This window comes from Arvicanthis niloticus, chromosome 10 (genome assembly GCF_011762505.2).
Source record: "Arvicanthis niloticus isolate mArvNil1 chromosome 10, mArvNil1.pat.X, whole genome shotgun sequence".
Lineage (NCBI taxonomy): Eukaryota > Metazoa > Chordata > Mammalia > Rodentia > Muridae > Arvicanthis > Arvicanthis niloticus.
The window spans coordinates 76,809,971-76,831,846 of record NC_047667.1 but is presented as its reverse complement, the minus strand read 5'-3'; the positions used below and the strand labels follow the sequence as shown (position 1 = coordinate 76,831,846).

Here is a 21,876-nt window from a genome sequence, read left to right as displayed (position 1 = left end):
AATGGTCCCAAGAAACAATCTGGAGTAGCAACTTTCAACCTAAAGTAATCAAAAAAGATAAGGAAGGACATTTCATACTCATCAAACAAAAAAATCTACCAAGATGAACTCTCAATTATGAATATTTATGCTCCAAATGCAAGGGCACCCACATACATAAAAGTAACTTTACTAAAGCTCAAAGAGTACATTGCACCTCTCAAAATAATTGTTAGGGATTTCAACACCCCACTCTCAGCAATGGACAGATCATGGAAACAGAAACTAGATAGAGACATAATGAATTTAACAGAAGTTATGAACCAAATGGATTTACCAGATATCTATAGAGCATTTCATTCTAAAACAAAAGAATATACCTATTTCTCAGCATCTCATGGTACCTTCTCCAAAAAAGACCATATAATTGGTCACAAAATAGGCTTCAACAAAAAAAAAAATACTGAAATAATTTCTTGCATCCTATAAGATCACCACAGACTAAGGCTGGTCTTTAATAATGATAAAAACAATGGAAAGCCCACATATATGTGGAAACTTAACAGTGCTCTTCTCAATGATGACCTGGTAAAGAAAGAAATAAAGAAAGATATTAAAGACTTTTTAGAATTTAATGAAAATGAGGACACATCATACCAAAACTTGTGGAACTCCATGAATGTAGTACTCAGAAGAAAACTCATAGCTCTAAGTGCCTACAAAAAGAAACTAGAGAGAGCCTACACTAGCAACTTGACAGCACACCTGAATGCTCTAGAACAAAAAGAAGCAAATAAACCCAAGAAGAGTAGATGACAGGTAATAATCAAACTCAGGGCTGAAATCAACCAACTTGAAACAGAAAGAACAATACAAAATATCAAAAAAAAAAAAAAAAAAAAAAAAACCCAGGAACTTGTTTTTTGAGAATATCAACAAGATAGATAAACACTTAGCCAGACTAACCAGAGGGCACAGAGACCATATCCAAATTAATAAAATCAGAACTTAAAAGGGATACATAACAACAAAAACTAAGGAAATTTTAAAAAATCAGATCCTACTACAAAGATCTATATTCAACAAAACTGGAAAATCTGGATGATATGGTCAATTTTATAGACAGATACCAGGTACCAAAGATAATTCAGAAGCAAATAAATCATCTAAACAGTCCCACAATTCCTAAAGAAATATCAGAAGTCATTAACAGTCTCTTTACCAAAGAAAGCCCAGTACCAGATCGTTTTAGTGCAGAATTCTATCAGACCTTCAATAAAGACCTAATACCAATCCTCTTCAAACTATTCCACAAAATAGAAATAGAAGGAACACTACCCAATTTGTTCTATGAAGCTACAATCATGCTCATACCTAAACCTCACAAAGACCCAACCAAAAAAGAGAACTTCATACCAATCACTTTTATGAATATCGATGCAAAAATAATTGATAAAAATCTTACAAACTGTATCCAAGAATATCAAAACAATCACCCATCATGATCAAGTAGGCTTTATCCCAGGAATTCAGGAATGGTTCAATATATGGAAATCCATCAATGTTATCTAGTACATAAACAAACTCAATGAAAAACACCCACATGATCATCTCACTAGATCCCGAGAAAGCACTTGATAAAATTCAGCATCCCTTCATGGTGAAAGTCTTGGAAAGACCAGGAATTCAAGGTCCACACTTCAACATAGTAAAAGCAATATATAGCAAACCAGTAGCCAACATCAAACTAAATGGAGAGAAACTTGAAGCAATCCCACTAAGATCAGGGACTAGACAAGGCTGCCCACTCTCACCTTACATAGTCAATATAGTACTGGAAGTCCTAGTCAGAGCAATTAGACAACCAAAGAAGTCAAAGAGATTCAAATAGGAAAGTAAGAAGTCAAAATTTCACTATTTCAAGATGATTTGATAGTATACTTAAGTGACCCTAAAACTTCAACCAGAGACCTTCTAAAATTGATAAACAACTTCTGCAAGGTGGCTGGATATAAAATCAACTCAAACAAATCAGTAGCCCTCCATTATTCAAAGGACAAACAGGCTGAGAAAGAAATAAGGGAAATGACACACTTCACAATAGTCACAAATAACATAAAATACTTTAGTGTGAATCTAACCAAGCAAGTAAAAAATCTGTATGACAAGAACTTCAAGTCTCTGGAGAAAGAAATCAAAGAAGATCTCAGAAGGAAAGATCTTGAATGCTTGTGGATTGACAGGATTAACTTAGTAAAAGTGGACAGCTTTCAAAAGCAATCTACTGATTCAATGCAATCTCCATCAAAATTCCAAATCAATTCTTCATAAAGATAGAAAGAACAATTTGCAAGTCCATTTGGAATAATAAAAAACTCAGGACATCAAGAACTATTCCCAACAATAAAAGAACTTCTGGGGAAATCACTTTCCCTGACCTAAAGATGTAATACAGAGTAATAGTGAAAAAAAAAAAAAAAAACCTGCATGGTATTGGTACAGGCAGGAAGATCAATGGAATAGAACTGAAGATCCAGAAATGAACCCACACACCTATGGTCACTTGATGTTGCAGGAAATCTCTTGCCCATAGGAAGTCCATAGCAGAAAAGACACAAGTCAATAAATATCAAATGAATGCTGCATGCCTAGATTGGGCAGATCTACCATTAAACTACATTATTCCCCGGCTAAGAGAGCTCTGAACAACTTGCGGTTTCCTAGGTCAAGGTCTTCTTCGTCTTCTCTTCTTCCACCAACTCCCCACTCCTCCAAAGGTTCTTCTCCTCTTCTCCTCTTTTCCTGCCTCTGGCTCCTCCCACTCCTCTTTTACTGCCCAATCACTGGCTGTAGCCTTTATTTAACAAATTTGATTGGACAGAAGGTTTACAAGATTCACTCCTCCTTCGTAGCCCCTCCCAGAAGTGAAATTACCATGACAACAAGAGGCTAGGGCTATCCGCCACATTTCCCACTTTTTGTCCAATAAATTTTTTTTTCTTTTCACATATTAATTGAACACTAACTATATTACCATGTTGTGACTGTCAAAGTACAAGATAAACCTAACACCCAGTCCACCATTTTTGTTAACTAAATAGAACCTTTGCCATCTCTCTCAATTAAAAAACTTAGTTCTGAATCTGGCTTATGTCCTGTCTTCAGAATGAATAGCATCGAAAACCATCCTCTCAAGGTAAATAGCCTGGGTTTGCTGTGAGATTATAAATCTTCAACCCCATCAGAAATCCAGAATGACTCAGTTAAATAAAGATATGGGAAGCACAAAGCGTGGCTTCTAAAACTCAACCAATTTAAATAGACCACTGAACACCTAGACAGTTCCTTATTTAAAAACATTGGAGCATCTGGTCTTCAGCCTTCTGGCCCAGGATCATCTGACAGACATAGTAATGCAAAATTACTAAGGGCTGATTACTCTGTCTTGGCAGATATAATCAGTCGACTATTCAGCAAGTGTGTTTCTTTTTTGCACAATATTTCGTCTGTAGATAAAAAGAGGCAATTCTTGCCTAGTGGCTGTCACACCACAACTGGAGTAACTCCAAAGATGCTCAATTTCTTCTTAGAATCCAAGACTGGGAAGCTGTCAGGATCAGATAGGTCTCCAATAAAATAAATGTTTATATAAGAATGTTTGTAACATCAATTCTATGGATTTCTGATGTTTTTGAAAATCAACTATGTAAGGCAATCTGAACGGTTGTTTGTTAATTCCTTAACACTATTTCTATTTAAAATCTAGAAAACATCCTAACAGTAAGCAATGAGCCATGCAATTACCATAGGCCTCTGACTCACAAGCCAACCATCTCAAATCAGGTGGTTTTTTTTTTTTAATTATTATTAAAAAGGACTGGGTCTAAACCTTGTATTTTTTCTAAATGAGTTATACAGGCACAATGCCTATATAAGAGTAAAAAAAAAAGTCATTGGTCTGTAATATCTTACAATATTAATGATAAATATACACCAATAAAAAGACACAGGCAAACAAAACTATTTTGAAAATAGGACCCACTATTCTGCTGCATACTAGAAACATATATTAACAAAAAATATGTTAGTGCAGAATAAACGACTGACAAATTTTTCCAAGCAAACGTACCCAAGAAGCAACTCAATCAGGCACTGTAATATATAATAAAATAGACTTTCAACAAAAATTAATCAAAGGAAAATTCCACCAGGATGACATCTGAAAATAATGGCCTTTACTCAAGTACCCACAGTCATTACATTCTCCCAACCCAAAATACCAAGGAATATTTGGTTCTTATGCCCATTGTTACCATACTTTCAAAAAAGAACTAATGTCAATTTTCCTCAAACTATTCTACAAAGTAGAAACAGAAGGAACATTGGAAGCTCATTTTATGAGCCACAGCCAACCTGCTATCTAATCCACACTGAAATTCAACTAAGAAATAGTATTTCAGACCATTTTCTCTTATGAACATTGATGACTGTGGCAGGGCACCAACTGTTGGGTTGGGAAGTCCTCCACACTGGCCACAGGATGGTGGGTCTCAATAGATAAGAGAAAGTCTTTATACAAAGGCTGGAAATGTGGCAGCAGGCACCAGAAGACAAGTGGAGTCCCAAGAGTTCAAAAGTTTATTGTTCCTGGTGAATGTGGATGGGTCTGGATGTACACCCCCCACCCCCTTAAAAGCCAGGGGGAGCTGGCTTAAATAGGGAGGGGGAACAAGGAGGGACTTAATTGAGCTATGACCTTAGCATTTAGATAACTCATGAATATGGAAAACTTGAGGCTGAAGCCTGTTAGTCATGCCCTCTACCTGTACCAGTAGATGGTGACACAAAACCTCTCTGGAAAGAGCTGCTGAGTCAACATGCCTGCAAGATGCAGGTTAATGAAGGATGTGAACTGCATGGAGGAATTTGGAATAAAGGGGCATGGGGAGATCCATGCCATATCTCACAGGACATGCATCTCACAGGCCATGGTCCTGTTGGGTCTCTGGCTATCTCAAACCTAGTGCTCTACAGGGGAGACTTAAACCATCAATTGACGACCCCACTGTAATGGCCCTCTCCTATTGACTATATTCACACCTCCTATTGACTCTCTTGACACTTATTGACTCTTATTGACTCTCCTATTGACTCTATTACAAGGAAATCATGGGTATTTCTAAGCACAAGCAGGAGAACACAGGTAAAGACATTTTACCACATGCACCATGCAGCTGGTGTCACTAAACAGCAAAACAAGCTATGTGGGATAAACAAGATATTTATCAGAGTATGCTTCAGCTGTTGTAGGCTGTTGAAATACAAGTCTCTCATCAGGGTATATGGCTCCAGATGGCTGCAAAGATGATAGCTGATTTCTAGCCACTTTCTGCTAAAAGTTGGCTACCAACACCGACAGATGACAATTTATTAAGTAACATAACTCCAAAATGTATCCAATAAACACATTGAAACATCACACACATTGAACAAGTGGGCAAGATATTTTTATGTAATCTGTGTCTATTGTTGGGTGTGGTTTCTTTAATTTCTTTACCAGCCCATTGATTGCTTGTATCATGGAGTAATAATGATATGTATTGTATTTGTATTGAAAATGCTTCTATACTGAAGGTGTTTATGAGCTGTAAATATTCTCTGGTAAAACTCTGTCATCCCTTAAGTATACTATCATATCATCTGCAGACATCCATAATTATTTTTTTCCAATTTGTATCCCTTTGATCTCTTTTAGTTTTCTTATTGCTCTAGCTAAAACATCAAGTACTATATTCCAAACATAGGGAAAGAGTGGAAAGCTTTGCCTTGACCCTGATTTTAGTTGAATTGTTTAAGGTTTATTCTTTTTAACATAATGTTGGCTATTGGCTTGCAACACATAGATTATTATTGGATATTTTATTTATTTACATTTCAAATATTTTCCTCTTTCATAGTTTTCTTTCTGGAAATCCTCTAGCTCATCTCCCCTCCATCTACTTCTATGATGTTACTTCCATTCCTACCCACCAAGTCCTGCCTCACTGCTCTGGCATTTCCCTAAACTGGGGCATGTTTATGTCTACACTCTGTGTCCTGCCTGCTGTGGGTATAGAAACAGAGTGGATGATCAATGTAAACAAATCAAAGAACCTGAAATAAGCCTGCAGAGTGGTGGACAATAGATTTTTAAAAAGAAAGAAGCCAAGTATATACAATGAAAAAAGAGAGCATCTTCTCTAAATTTTGCTGATCTAAGAGGATATCTGAATGTGATGAATTAAACAGATTGATATTTATCACCTGGTACAAAAGTCTATTCCAAATGGATCAAAGATCTCAATATAAAATTAAATATACTAAATCTAATAGAAGAAAAATTATGGGAAAGCCTTGAATGCAGTTATATAGGACACAACTTCTTAGTAGACATCAATGACCAAGTAGCAAAAACTACCAATCACAAAGTGACCTCATGAAACTGAAATGAATCCTTCTGTAGAGTAAAGAACACTGGCAATAGGATAAAACAAGAGCCAACAGATTTGGAAAAGATCTTCCCTAAACGTACATCCAATAGAAGGCTAATATCCAAATTACATAAAGAACTAAAGAAATTTTACATCAACAAACCTAATAACCCAATTAAAAAAATGGAACTAAATAAATTCTCAACAGAGAACTCTCAAATAGCCAAAAAGCACTTAAAGAAATGTCCAGCAACATTAGTCATCAGAGAAGTGCAACTAAGAGTCTTTGCTATTCCATTTTGCACCAATCAGAACAGCTAAGATAGAACACTCAAGAGATATTACATACTGCCACAGATATGGACCAAGGGGAACACTCCTCCATTAATGGTGGGGTTGTAAACTTGTGCAAACACTTTGGATATCAATCCAGTGGTTTATCAGAAAACTAGAAATAGTTTTACTTGAAAACCCAGTTATATTGCAGGTCATACAAACAAATGATGCTTCAACATTACTCATAATAGTCAGAAACTGGAAACAAATCTGAAGTCACTCAACTAAAAAATGGATACAGAAAATGTGATTAATTTCTGCAATGAAATAGCATTTTGGTATTGTTTTAAAAAGAAGGACATCATAAATATTGCAGGCAAGTGAATGGAACTAAAAACTATTATCCTGAAAGATCTCTCCTAGACTGAAAATGGCATGTATTGTTTGTACTCACTGATAAGTGGATATTAGCCATAAAGTATGAAAGCACATGATACACTCTACAGTACAAAAATTAAACAAAAAGAAAAATTCAAGTACAGATTCTTGAATCTTACATAGAGGAAGAAATAGATACTCATAGGAGCCAGAGGAGCAATAAAAAATTGGTGAAACGGGGCATGGGGAGAGAAATTGGTGGGCCAGAATTAGCTGTGCAGAAAGACAGGTGAGAGGTCTAGCATTAGGCAATAATGGAAGGAATTCTGTACCAGCTTAGTGAGGGGGTGGGTATAAAATCTATTATGATCAAAATATCTGCTGGGATTGTGGATGCTCCCCAGAGTCAATGGTTGTGAATGTAGACATGATGCCTAAAAATGTACACATGAACCGAGAAAAGGTCACCTCCACTAGCCAGGGAGTTCTCCTAGTAGAGGGTTAAGGTCACATCAGCAAAATATATGAACTCATGTTGGGTGCCTACTTTTAGCAGAAAGCTGCTAGAAAGCAGCTGTCATCTTTGCAGCCATCTGGAGCCATATACCCTCATGAGAGACTTGTTTTTCAACAGCTTACAACAGCTGAAGCACACTCTGATAAATATCTTGTTTATCTCACATAGATTGTTTTGCTGTTTAGTAACCCCAGGTGAATGATGCATGTGGTAAAATGTCTTCACCTGTATTCTCCTGCTTGTGCTTATAAATACCCAGGATTTCCTTGTAATAGAGTCAATAGGAGTCAATGTGCATCAGTAGAAGGAACAATAAAGGAGTAACCAGACTTTACTACACACTCTGGTTTATCCCCATTCTTAATGTCTCTTGTGTATGAGAGATGGAGGCATCACTACTCTTTCGCTTGACTAGAGCACTTAGCCCCAAGCATGCGGCAGAGTGGTCTGCAACATAGTGGCCCACATGTGAGGGGCAGAATGGAACAAAGTGGGCTTATACAAACTAAAGTTTGTCTTGTATTCCTGGGAGCCACCCCCTGACTTGGGGATGAAAGGGGAGAGATGCAGCTTCTTTCTTTCTTCTCCTCCTCCCACAGGTTCTTCTTGTGGCAGCCCCTAATGCTACTCTAGCTGATCTGCAGTTAGCAATCCTGTGGCCAGAAACTGGCACTTGCACTCCAGCTTTAAGACGAGCAAGATAGTTGATATACCTAGGTTGGGTAGTGGGTTACACCTCTGATTGAACAATACCAAACTTATAAAGCCTATGATTAACATTTCTTAAAAAAATGTATAAATGCAAAAAGGAAAAGGGGGCATGGGATAGGGGTTTTCTAAGGGGGGGGGAATGGGGAAACGGGATGGTATCTGAAGTGTAAATGAAAGATCTAATAAAAAAAATGTAAAAAAAAAAATGAGCAAGGAGTTAAGTAAATAGCCTTGTACTACCCTAAAAACTTCTTCTGAGGATAAGAGACTGCAGGCTAGGGTGATTAACACCTGCAGCCTAAGATAGAGGGTTAGGCAACATGGCCTCTGTTCTATCTCAGCAGGAACTGCTGGGCTCTAACTTGCAGCTGTTTAACAGGAAGAAAAGACACTTAGAAAAGTTGTTATAGAGTTTATTAAGTGTAAAAAATATCCCATGAAATCTATCTGAGGGGAAACACAGAAAGGTTCTAAGTGGGGAAAAAGAAAATGTTTTTTCTATTTGGGAAAATGAAAATTTCTTATTCTATCTTTATTTCTATCTTCTATTCTAACTCTCTATTCTAACTCTATTCTAACTAACGTAATTCACTATTCTAACTGACTGACTATTCTAGCTAACTCTATTCTAACTAACTCACTAACTGACTTCTTTGTCTTCAGTATTTATACACCATTCAAAGTACATAAACACATGTTACAAAGTTCATCACAAGTTCACACCAAAATTTGGACCATAAATTGAAATAGAAGTTTACAACATAGAATGTTTACATAAATACCCATTACGAGTAATTATCTAGCTAGAGAGTCATCACCTGTCTAGTTCCACAAGTTCACAGAAAGTTTCAAACTATAACTTAAGTAATTAGTCAAGTTTTGTATAGATAAACCCAGGCAATATTTTCTTTTCTGTCCTGGTACCTATAATAAATTGTAGATTCCCTCTAGTAACCTAGGCTAATTGTTTTATGACCTCTTGGAATGTGCTCTAGGCAGGAGAAGGTCTAGGGGCAATTAACTGATAACACTGGGAGACTGGCAGAGTTCTCTTTGCAGTTTCGACTATGCCTGAGCGACTTAATAGCAGTCCCGATATAAAAGAGCTTAATCATTGATATAATTTTAGGAATTCTTATAGGATCATCATTAAGATTTAAGAAGTCATCTATTTGTCTATATAGTATCGATACAAGACAGTACAGTCTCGTGGATTTGCAGAGATCTGCTACAAAGGGGTGTGCTATTGCTTAGTGATAGTTGCATATGTCTAATAATAATAATAATAATAATAATAATAATAATAATGGGAAAAGCATATTAATAGCAGGAATCGTTCCTAAAATCACATCCACCACAGCCTTGCTAATGGGGCACACTCTTCGCAGATTATATAATAATCCAAGGCAAGCATTTCAGGATGATCATCTGCAAATTATTAGCTTGTCCCATTATGGCTCCTGACACTGTCTAAAATCTATGTAGAAACAAAAATGAAGCAGAGAATGATGTACTGGACAACCAGTAAGTGGCCCAAATTGAGACTCATCCCATGACCAAGAACCAGTCCCCAACAGTGGGAATGATACTTTGTTATTCTTACAGGCAGAAGTTTAGAAGTGTCCTCTGAGAGTCTATTTGCCTCAGCTGACTAAAACAGAAGCTGATTCCAACAGCCAAACATTGGATAGAGGTCAGCAACTCTTACAGAAAAGTTAGTAGAAAGGTTAAAGGCCATGAGGGAGATAGAAACTCCATAGCAATACCTAACAAGTTGACTAACCTTCATAATTGGCAGTAGTCAGAAAGTGAGCAACTACAGACAGCAGACATGGGCTAGAATGAGGCCTCTGTCACCTAGGGTTGCATTTTCTGACTGCTATGGCAAAGGAAGTTCCTAATCTCACAGAGACTTTATGTGCAGCATGGAAGAATATCCAGGCAGGGCACAACTTTTCAGAGAAGAAGGGGAGCAGGGATGTGAGGAGGGACACTATGAAGGGGGACTGGGAAGGACACATATTTTGGGATGAAAATAAATTACTGAAGTAATTTTTAAATCTACAGATATAAACCATACAGCCAACATTATGCCAATTGAAGACAACTTAATGCAAAGGCCTTCATCCTAAAAAATGTGATACTGATGTTTATTTTACCAGTACCTAGTCAATATTGTATTCTACACTCTACCTTTTGCAAGAAGCAAAAGAAGAAAATGAAAGTGATACTTATAATGAAAAAATAAGTCAAGGTATTCCTATTTCAGAAGGCATCTTGCTATCTATCTATCTATCTATCTATCTATCTATCTATCTATTTAGTAAAATCCTTCCAGAAATGATAGATAAATTCAAAACTGTGGTTTTAACATTTTGCAAACATTATCTAAAAGGGATTTAAAAGTACAAACATTAAAACCAAAATACTGAAACTATTAGAATAGATTATATCCAATCATAGACTCTACCCATTACTATATTAATACCTAAACCTATAACTATATCTATATCCCATATATACATATATATAAAACTTATACATTTATATCCTATCTATATTAATATAATTATAGATGGAGGATAGATAGATATAATTACATAGAAATAAACCTAGATTATATATATATATATATATATATATATATATATATATATACATATATACATATATAATCTTATTCAGAAAATACATTCATAGATTATTTATGTAAATATTTATTTAGGTATGTATATATATGTACATATAATAAATCTACTATATATCTATGAATATTCTAATTTTTATAATCTATCTATCTATTTGAAAGTATTTTCTGAACAGAAAACCGTTTTTCAAGGAATTATTGTTGAGGACCACACTCTGGGGCTAAGTGCTCTGGTCAAGAGAGAGAGTGGGGCCTCAGGGGCAGGCGATGCAAAGAATGGAGACAAGACAGGCTGTGTGGTCAGGTCTTAATTCTTGTCCCATCTCTCTCGTCCTGTCTCTTTTATTCAAAGGAAATCTGGGGTATTTATAAACACAAACAGGAGAACACAGGTGAAAACATTTTATCACATGCACCATACAGCTCAGGTCACTAAACAGCAAAACAAGCTATGTGGGATAAACAATATACTTATCAGAGTGTGCTTTAGCTGTTATAGGCTTTTGAAATCCAAAACTTTCATCAGGGTATATGGTTCCAGATGGCTGCAAAGTTGATCTAGCCACTTTCTGCTAACAGTCAGCTCCCAACAAATTATGGTCAACAATGTACAACTTGGATTTTATAGAACTAAAATTATTTCAGCACAGCTCAAGAAATCAAAACTGAGTGAAGTGACAAGGATGAACCTTGGCTTGCAGAGGCAAACTCAGGAAAGGCTATCTGGCAGTAATAAATGAATTGAATAACTCAAAGTTAAGTCACGGATTACAGGCTGATTGCCTATGTTCTGCTGGAGACAGATTTCAAACAGCTACCTTTCAAGACAGTTCTCTCTTGGAGTTCCAAAATCTCTCTGGATAGAATTGTGAAAGACACAATTCTAAGTATAGTTTACATTTTAGAGAAACTTCTTTCCATCTACGTTCATAGAATGTTATTTGTGAAGAATTACTGATATACTAACTAGTACTTAATGCACTGGCAATTTTCATCCTTAATGAAGTTATTAATACTCTTCAAGTAAAAGATTGAAAGTACTTCCTTCTTGTTTAAAAAGATGATTGTCTTGAAATTGTCATTTTCAGCATGTTTCCATAAATAGATCTGACTGTTGTGTCAAGGCAATATTTAAAAGACAGAAATCAATAAGTAAAGGGATCTGTTGAAAAGCTATATTCAGATGTGATCCCAGTGATAAGATCTGCAATGTTGAACCACTGTGTTCAGAAAGGTCAGCAGATTCATTCCACAGAGTTTAACATGGGACACAGGGTAATAGCCACAAAGAAGAAGAGAGACAGGTTTATTATGTATATATGTAAGGAGGAGGCAGCTTTGGGATATTTTACAGAACCAGTTTCTCTAGGTGAGAAATATTTTGGATAAAACTTCTATGCAGGAGAATTCTATAGTAGAGTATATTCAGTACACACAATGACTATCAAAGTATGTGCCAAGAGGGAATTGTCATCTAAAATCCTCATCTCATCACCCAACAATTGGTTGACTTGGTACTTTTCCATATACCTGAAGTTCCGTTCTTTGAAATGACAGTGACAGTATCCATAACACACACACACACACACACACACACACACACACACACACACACACACAAACAGTGAGAAAAGTCAGGGTTTCTCACCTCAGGATATATAAACTTAATTGATGTTTTGGCATTTGTCTAAATCAATCAAATTAATTTTTTGAGACATGATTCTGTTGGTATTATTAATGATTAAATGTAGGACAAGAATGATATCATCCCAGAATAAAATAAAATAAAATAAAATAAAATAAAATAAAATATAAACATATCAAGGCTGGATTACTAGAAGACAGATTTAATATATTTATTGATACCACTGACAAAGAAGGGAGTAGTTTGAGTTTTAAAATTACCTATAGTATACACCCTATAAAAAGCTCAAAGACTAATAAAACAATAATCTTCACATAAACTTTATCTCACAAATTACAATATTCTCCCCTACTAAAGTATACAGAACACTATGCAATTGGTTTTTATTAGGATAATTATTAATATTATTCTGGCTTAAATACTTACATTTTAAAATATTATTCTTTAAATTGTTAGAACATAAATTCATACCATGATTAATTAATGATTTCAGATTATTACTGGGTGAACATTTTTTTCATTTTTTAGTTAAATACTTAATATGAATATAAGCTGGTTTTGGGCAAAATGTTTCCAATTCCTAATGAAATATAGGGCTTTCCTGTGGTAGTTCTCTGTTAATGAGTAAGTTTTCAAAATTATTTAAATTCTTATGAATACATTTCTCATTGTAAATAACAGATTTCTGCATGAATACTAGAAGAGTAATTAATTACCTATCATGTTAGTCTCTTGCATGGATCTTGTTTGTGGTCTAAGTACTGAGCTTATGATAAATGATTTTCCATATTCTTTACATTTGAAAGTTTGCCTATTGTATGCATGCTAAATTTGGTTTGCAAATATGGTTTCTGAGTGTAGCTTTTTCCACATTTTTTATATTGGTAATGATTTTGTTGCAATACAAATTCTGTGGTCACCATGAAGATTTAAGGACAGTGTAAAGGATTTGTAACATTCACTATATTTGATAGGTTTGTCTCCAGAAAGGATTATAGTGATGAGGCTGCAGAGTTGAGGACTTTGGAAATAAATGTCCACAACTATCACATTTTTCAGATTTGTTTCCTGTAAGGATTCTCTGGTGAGATTGAAAATTTGATGAGCAGGAATAGGATTTCCTGCATTCAGTATACCTTTAAGATTTCTTTCCAGTATGGATACTTTGATGACCTTAGAGAGATTAACACCAGAGAGAAGATTTGCCACATCTTTTATATTTGTAGGGTTGAACTCTAGAATGGATTCTGTAGTAAATTTGAAGATGTGTGAACCCTGTAAATTATTTATCATAATTACATTTCTAAGGTCTGTCTCCTACATGAATTCTGTGGTAAACTCTGAGGCTTGAGGAATGCGTGAAGGATTTTCCACATTCATTACATTTGTAAGTTTTCTCTCCAGTAGGATTCTGTAGTGAATGAAAAGATGTGAGTACTGTGTAAATGATTTACTACAATTCTTACAATTTGTAGGGTGTGTCTCTAGTATGGATGCTGTGGTGAACACTAAGACTTGAAGAAGTTGTGAAGAATTTGCCACATTCATTACATTTGTAAGGTTTGTCTCCAGTATGGATTCTATAGTGAATTTTAAGATCTGAGGATGTTTTAAAGGATTTCCCACATACAGTACATTTGTAAGGTTTCTCACCAGTATGGATTCTGTAGTGAACACGAAGTATTGAGGAGCTTGTAAATGATTTACCACACTTATTACATATGTAAGGTTTGTCTCCTGTATGGATTCTATGGTGAGCTCTTAGATTTGAAGAACGTGAGAAGGATTTCTCACATTCATTACATTTGTAAGGTTTCTCACCAGTATGGATTCTGTAGTGAATTTTAAGATCTGAGGACTGTGTAAATGATTTACCACACTTATTACATTTGTAAGGCTTGTCTCCAGTATGGATTCTGTGGTGAACTCTAAGATGTGAAGAACAGGAGAAGGATCTTCCACATTCATTACATTTGTAGGGTTTGTCTCCAGTATGGATTCTGTGGTGAACTTCAAGCCTTGAGAAACAGGAGAAAGATTTCCCACATTCTTTACATTTGTAAGGTTTGTCTCTTTTAAGGATGCTTTGGTGAGCTTGAATATTTGGTGACTGGGTAAATACTTTGGCTTTCTGAGTGCCTTCTCCTTTATGACATGAAATATGTGGAAATATACAATAAAAAAGAAAGAATGCATAATGTTGCCAGAGAAAAAGGTTAAAAAACATATAAAAACAAAGTTATAAGTATTACACCTGACATATCAACAGATTATCTGTAAGCTGGAAGGGCCTAGACAAATGATACTACAGATATCTGACAAGAACCTATATCACCCAAAACAGTAAATTACCACCAATGAAGAAAACCAAAAAATCCATAAGCAAAGCAAATACATTAAAAAATTTCCATTAATACAGCCTTATAAATAATAGTGGGAAGAAAACTCAAGCACTGGAAAGGTAAATATAACCCACCAAAAAAACAAGAAATAAATAATTCACACTAAATGTGAATGTGGAAAAGCAAAAGAAGAGAAAAACACCAACATACATAAACATGCACACACACATAACCCGCACCAATAACAAAATAACAGATATTAACAAGCATTCTTCATTAGTATCTGTCAATATAAATACATGGAACTTCCCTATTTAAAAAAAAAAAAACAGACTAAATGTATGGATGTGTAATCATGATTCATCCTTTTGTTGTTTAAAAAAATAAAAACCTCTGCAAAAAAGACAAACACTACATCAGAAGAAAGTGCTTGATAAAAAGTTGTTCAAATCAAATAAACACAAGAAACAAGCTATAGTAGACATTTCTATATCTAATTAAAAAGATATTCAACCAAAATAATCAGATCAGATGGGGAATAACACTTTATACGTATAAAAGGAATAATCTACCAAGTGAAGTCTCAATTCTGAACTTTTAGAGCAGAAATGAATCCACATTCATAAAAGAAACTTTATAAATGCACAAAATATTCAAGGAAGAACAAATAATAATAGTGGGAGATTTTAGCACCCCTCTTTCAGCAATACACAAATAATCAAAACAGAAAATTAACAGATATTATAAATCACATGGACCTAACAAATATATATATAGAACATTTCACGCAAACACAAAATAATATATATTCTTCTTAGGTCACAAAACCTTACCCAAAATTGACCATATACTGTGTCATATATTAAGCCTCATTAAATAAAAGAAGACTGAAATAAGTCCTTGTATATTTTTATAGCACCATGATTTAAACCTGGATTTCAAAAATAGAAAATCAGAATGCATACAAAATAATAGGAATTGAATAGTTCTTAAATCAATGTCCATGAAGTCAAAGAAGAAATAAAAAAATTAAAGAATTTTTAAATTCACTGAAAATTAAGGCAAACTATGCTCAAATTTATGAGATACACTGAAAGCAATGCTAAGAGGAAAGATCATAACACTGCCTTCTTAAAGAAAATAGATACAGCACATGCTAGCAAATTAAAAGCATACATGAAAGCACTTGAACAAAAAGAAACAAAGACACCAATGAGGACTAGATGACAGGAAAGAAAACTCATAGCTTAAAGCAAAAGATTAGAAAAAAAGATAACAAGAAAAAGAATCAAGGAAACCTGTTAGGAGCCATGCTGGGTTTGCTGAAGTAGCTATACGCTCGCCATTATAAGATGGCGCTGGCTTCCTGTTCCTGGTTCTTCTTGGCCTTGGTGTCTGCAGCTGTGCTCACGCGTAGGCGTGAATTTTCCCGCTGAAAGTACTATCAGTGGATATGTAAATGAGACCCCAGTCTGTAAGCCAATGAGGACAGATCATGTCTCTTTGATAGTATATAAGTCAGTACATTCTGGGGCTTGGGGTCCTTCCTTTGTTCTCCATCTTGCATCCTTCTAACTAAAAGAGCTGTAACAATAAAAGACGCTGTCAGAAGAATCTTGAGTGTGATGTGCTCCTTATCGGCTAGGTAGCGTGTCGCAGAAACCAGAGGTGGTTTTTTGGAAAAATCAACAAGATAGATAAACCCAACAAGACAGATAAAGCCTTAGCTGAATTAACTAAAAATCAGAGAGAAAATATCCTGAATGGAAAAATCAGAAATGGAAACATGGATATAACAACAGACCTCAAGGACATCCAAAGAATCAATAACTCTTATTTCAAAAGGCTCTGTGTCAAAAATTAAAAAGTATAAATGAAATCTAAATTTTTCTGGATAGACTCCACACAACAAAGTTAAATCAAGATCAGGTAAACAATGTAACTTAGGAAATTGAAGCAGTCATTAAAATTTTCTCAACAGAAAAACAACAGCATCAAAAAGCTCATGACTGGATGCTTTTAGCAGAGAATTCTATTATAATGTCAACGAAAAGCTAATACCAATGCTCCTCAAACTATTCCACCAAATGGAAATGGAAGAAATATGGCCAAACTCATTCTACTAGTACACATTGACCCTGATACCTAAGCCACAGAAATATACAACAGTCAAAGGAAATTTCCATTATGAACAATGATGCAAAATACTCATTAATATACTTGCAAACAAAAATCCAAGAAGACATCAAAAATATCATCCAACATAATCGAGAATGCTTCATCTCAGGTACGAAGGGGTCATTCAATATATAAAAATCTATCAATGTAATCCAATATATAAGCAAACTGAATGAATGAAAACTAGGATTATTATAATAGACAATGAAAATCCTTTAAACAATTCCAATACCTGTTCATATTAAAGTCTTCGAGAGACCATGGATACAAGGCATACAGCTAAATTCAAAAAGGCGATAAAGAACAAGCCAATTGCCAAATTTAAATTAAGTGGAGAGAAACTTTTAAAAAGTCTACTAAAGTGAAGAACAAGATAGGGCTGTCCATGCTCTCCTTGTTTCCTCAGCATACTACTTAAACTTCTAGTTCGATCAATAAGGGAACTAAAGGACATCAAGAAGGTATGAATTGTAAAAGAAGAGGAATGGTTTCACTAACCCACCTTTAAAAGTTTTGACTCAGAATTTTTTCTTACAAAAAGATATTCTGTGACTAAAATAGAGCAGAAAGTAAAGGCAAAGATATCCAGAGATCAACTTGGGATGTTGGTGGACACCAAACCGTGACACTGTTATTAATGCCATGTTGTGCTTGCAGAGAGGAGTCTAGCATAGCTGGCACCTGAGAGACTCTACCACCAGCTGACTAAGATAGAAGCACATATGTATAGCCAAGCATTGGACTGAGGTTGGGGACCCCTATGGAAGCAACAGAGGAAGGATTAAAGGAGCTGAAAGGGAAGGCAACCCCATAGGAAGATGAACAATGTCAACTAATCTGGATCCCTGGGAGCTCCCAGAGACTAAGCTGTCAGGGGCAGCTTTGCTTATAAACTGAAGGCCTAAAATCAGCCATAGGCCTAAGTCAGCCTGCTAACAGAAATTCTCCAGTTTCTGTGGAAAAACACTGAAAGAGATAATTATAAGATATTGTAAACATGCAGCTTTGGTGGAAATTTACCAGCCTGGATAGGAACAGGTAGTAGTTAGTCTTGTAGATAATCATAGACCTTGGCTAGCCTTGGTAGATAGTACCAACTTAGATAAGGACAAATGAGTCATAGTCAGAGTCATAGTGACCTGTCCCCTGAATCTTAAGCCAGCTGACACTCTGTTCTGTGAGATATCTGTACTCCCCCTGAACACCTATGCTCCTGCATCATCCCCGTCCCCACATCCTGCCTTTTTGTTTATATAACCCCTGTGTGAAAAACGTAAAATCAGTGGTTTGATCAGCCTATAAACAAGCCGATAGTTCTTTGTGTTTCTGTCCTCCAGTTCTCTCTTTCAAGTGTTCTGATCCCAATTCAATGCTCTGTGGGACTGGGGCACTAATCTACTAAGCAAAGAGCAGGTTCAAGGCCCCTGGCACATATGTAGCAGAGGACTGCCTTGTTTGGCCTCAGTGAGAGAGGATATGCCTAAATTTATAGAGACTTGAAGTGCAGGGGCAGGCGATGTGGGGACACCCTCTCAGAGGTGAATGTGTGTGGGGCAGGGATAAAGCAGTTTGGGAAGAGAAGCCAGGTGGCAACATTTGGGAGGAAATATATAAAATGATTTTAAAAAATCTTTAAAAAGTATTAAAGAAAAAATATTGCAATGTGCAGATGATATATAATAGTATATGTAAATGACTGAGAAACTCCATCAAATAATTTCTAAAACTAAAAATGGCTTCAGTAAAGTGGACAACTGGCGGAATACCCATATAACAAGAAAGCTTTATGTAAAGTGATAAAAAAATAACGTAGTTTAATTAACTAATTAAAAAATATATTTTCAATTGAAATAGGAACATCATCCTATTTACCATCCCTTCTTTCCTCCCAGCATGTCCCATGTAAGACTCCACCTTGCCCAACTTCCTTCTCATGTTAAAAGTTTTTGTTTCCTTTTTTCTTTGATTATATTTTAAGTGCCTACATTTGTGTATCTGTGCATGTGTGTGTATGTGCATGTGTGTGTTTTTTGCTGTGTATTTATAATACATATAATCATCTCTGTGAATGGGTTCCTGTTGTTTGTCACAAAGTATTGTTTAAGTGATGAACACTCTGTATTGTAAAACCCATGATGTTGATCATATCTAGTGAGAAACTAATGCTCATTTTTCTAAAACTTATTAGTGTAGTATAATTATATGGATAGTGATGACTAGAAATAAAGGAAATATAAAATTGGAAAAGGGAAAGAGTTTCTAAATTGGGATTCGGGAATCAGTCCATTTCATGTTGACTTACTATTTGTAAGCTTTATATACAAGATCCTATTAGGTTTCATGAATTTTTTCATTATTTTATGTTTTAAGAAATTTTTAGGTAAATGGATGAAGACAGGAACAATTAATATCAATGAGAAACTTTGAAAAAATCAACCAATGCAAGCTTAATTTCATGTGATAATGTACCTTTTGAGATATGGGGATATCTGTTATATTTAGAATATTTATGTAGTAAGTTAGGGATGCTAATATACTTGTTTGTTTTTTATAGAAGACAAAGAAATATACTCAAGATTATATCATGAGATGGGGCATACAAGAGAGAAGAAGAAACACAATGGAGAGCAATTACACACTAGGGCCAATTTAAAATATATATATATATACACACACATATATATATACATATATATACACATATGTATATACATATATATACCTATATACATATATACACATATATACATATATATACACATATATGTATATATATACATATATGTATATATATGTATATATGTTTATGTATGTATACTACATTTCAAACTACCACTATTCAAATAATATAAAACAAAAATTCAGCCATGGTTTACGTTTCTTTGGTACAGTATCCCGAATTAAATGCTTAGGAATTATCTTTATGTAAGATAGATTTAATATAAAATAAAAACCACATTTCAGGACTAGATTGTTCCTTGGTTTAGAGTTATCACATCACATACTATTTCATTTCAGATTACCTGGTTCTCTTTCTTCTGTTTTCTCTTGATCAATAATCCAGGGATCTTTTTGTTGTTCAAGACAGATGATTACCCTTGGTTTTGAAAGTGCAACACCTGCATATTCAAATATACATAATAATATACCATTGAATGCACCTGGGTACTGGCATAGGAATGTACCATAATGTAACATGAAAGGGAGTTAAAAAATGCATGAATGACTTTTTTATAACCATGTGTTTCCAAAATGTTTTAGACTCTTCACAACTCAATTCTTTTTCAAACTCTGAATATCTTTTTAAAATTATAGCATCAGATAAAGTCAACTGTGGAAGTCAAAGTGGGTTCACATATAAATGCTAATAACTGCCTAAAAATAAGTAATTAAGAGTGAAGGATCCTTAGGTTAAATGTAAAATCAAGATAAATGTACATAATATATTAGCTGTAAATATGTTACTAATCAATACCTATAATGAATAAAGGCCAAATTCAAATACTAAAATAAGTTTCAGACACTCCTGAGGTGAAGTGAAAGTTATGAAATAAAAATATTCTTACCCACAGAAACCAGGTTGTTGTAATTCTCCAACATGACATCTCTGTACAAGGCCTTCTGAGCAGAATTGAGACATTCCCACTCCTCCTTAGAGAACTCTATAGCCACATCAATGAATGTCAGTAGACCCTGAAATTAAAATTAACCATTTTCCCTCATGTCTATTGGCTAATTTCTATATTTGACCCAATAAAAGATTAGTTAACTGTGTAAATTTTATGTTATCACTAACTAATATGAATTTATGATGACTTATGATCTGAGAGAAAGAGTATTTGACTTCTCTGCAAAGATCCAATAGTCTAGCAGTTCTCAACATGTGGATGTTGATGCTTTTCTTGGTCAAATGGCATAATCCCCTAAATGATCTAATGGTGGAACAGAAATTATTTTCAATGAAATCATAGAGAAAACTTTCTTAAACTAATGAAAGTCATGCTTATAAACATGTAATAACACCAATTAAACAACATCAGAAAAGAAACTCCTCCCACTGCATAGGGAACAATAGAGTAATCCTACAGAACATAGAAAGGCTATTAAGTGAGGAGAGTTAAAGGGGAAAGGTAATACACATAGGCAAACTTATCAAAATTATACCAAAATTCCCGAAATAGGCACTTAAAGCTTCATGGGTTTGAACAGATATATTGCAACCTCTACAAAACCACAGATACCAACCTAGAGTACTATACACAACAAAACTCTCAATCTACATAGATGAAAAAAACAAAATATTTCAAGAAAAATCAAAATTTAAACAGTATGTCTCCACAAAGCAAGTTCTACAGAACATACTAGAAGCAAAACTCCAATCCACAAAAGAAAACTACACCCAAGGAGAAAGGCAATAAGTAATTATATACCATCAAAAACAAAACACTTGAAGCTAAAAAAATGCACACTTACACCCACACAAACACAGTACACACACAGAGAGAGAGAGAGAGAGAGAGAGAGAGAGAGAGAGAGAGAGCAGGTGGGAGAAAGGGAGGGAAGGAGAAAGACACTACCTCAGAGTAAAGGGCTGGAATTTTTTCCAGGCAAATGTGCACTGGCTAAAATATTTTCCAAGCAAACAGACTCCAGAAACAAACTGGATTAGATATTCTAATATCTAAAAAATCTAAAAAAGCATATTTTAACACAAAATTAATCTACAGATACAG

General features: G+C 34.9%; 1 pseudogene; it reads right to left on the bottom strand.

Moving 5' to 3' along the window:
- Positions 1 to 21,876, bottom strand: part of LOC117716388 (uncharacterized) — a 69,957-nt pseudogene that overhangs the window by 21,588 nt on the left and 26,493 nt on the right.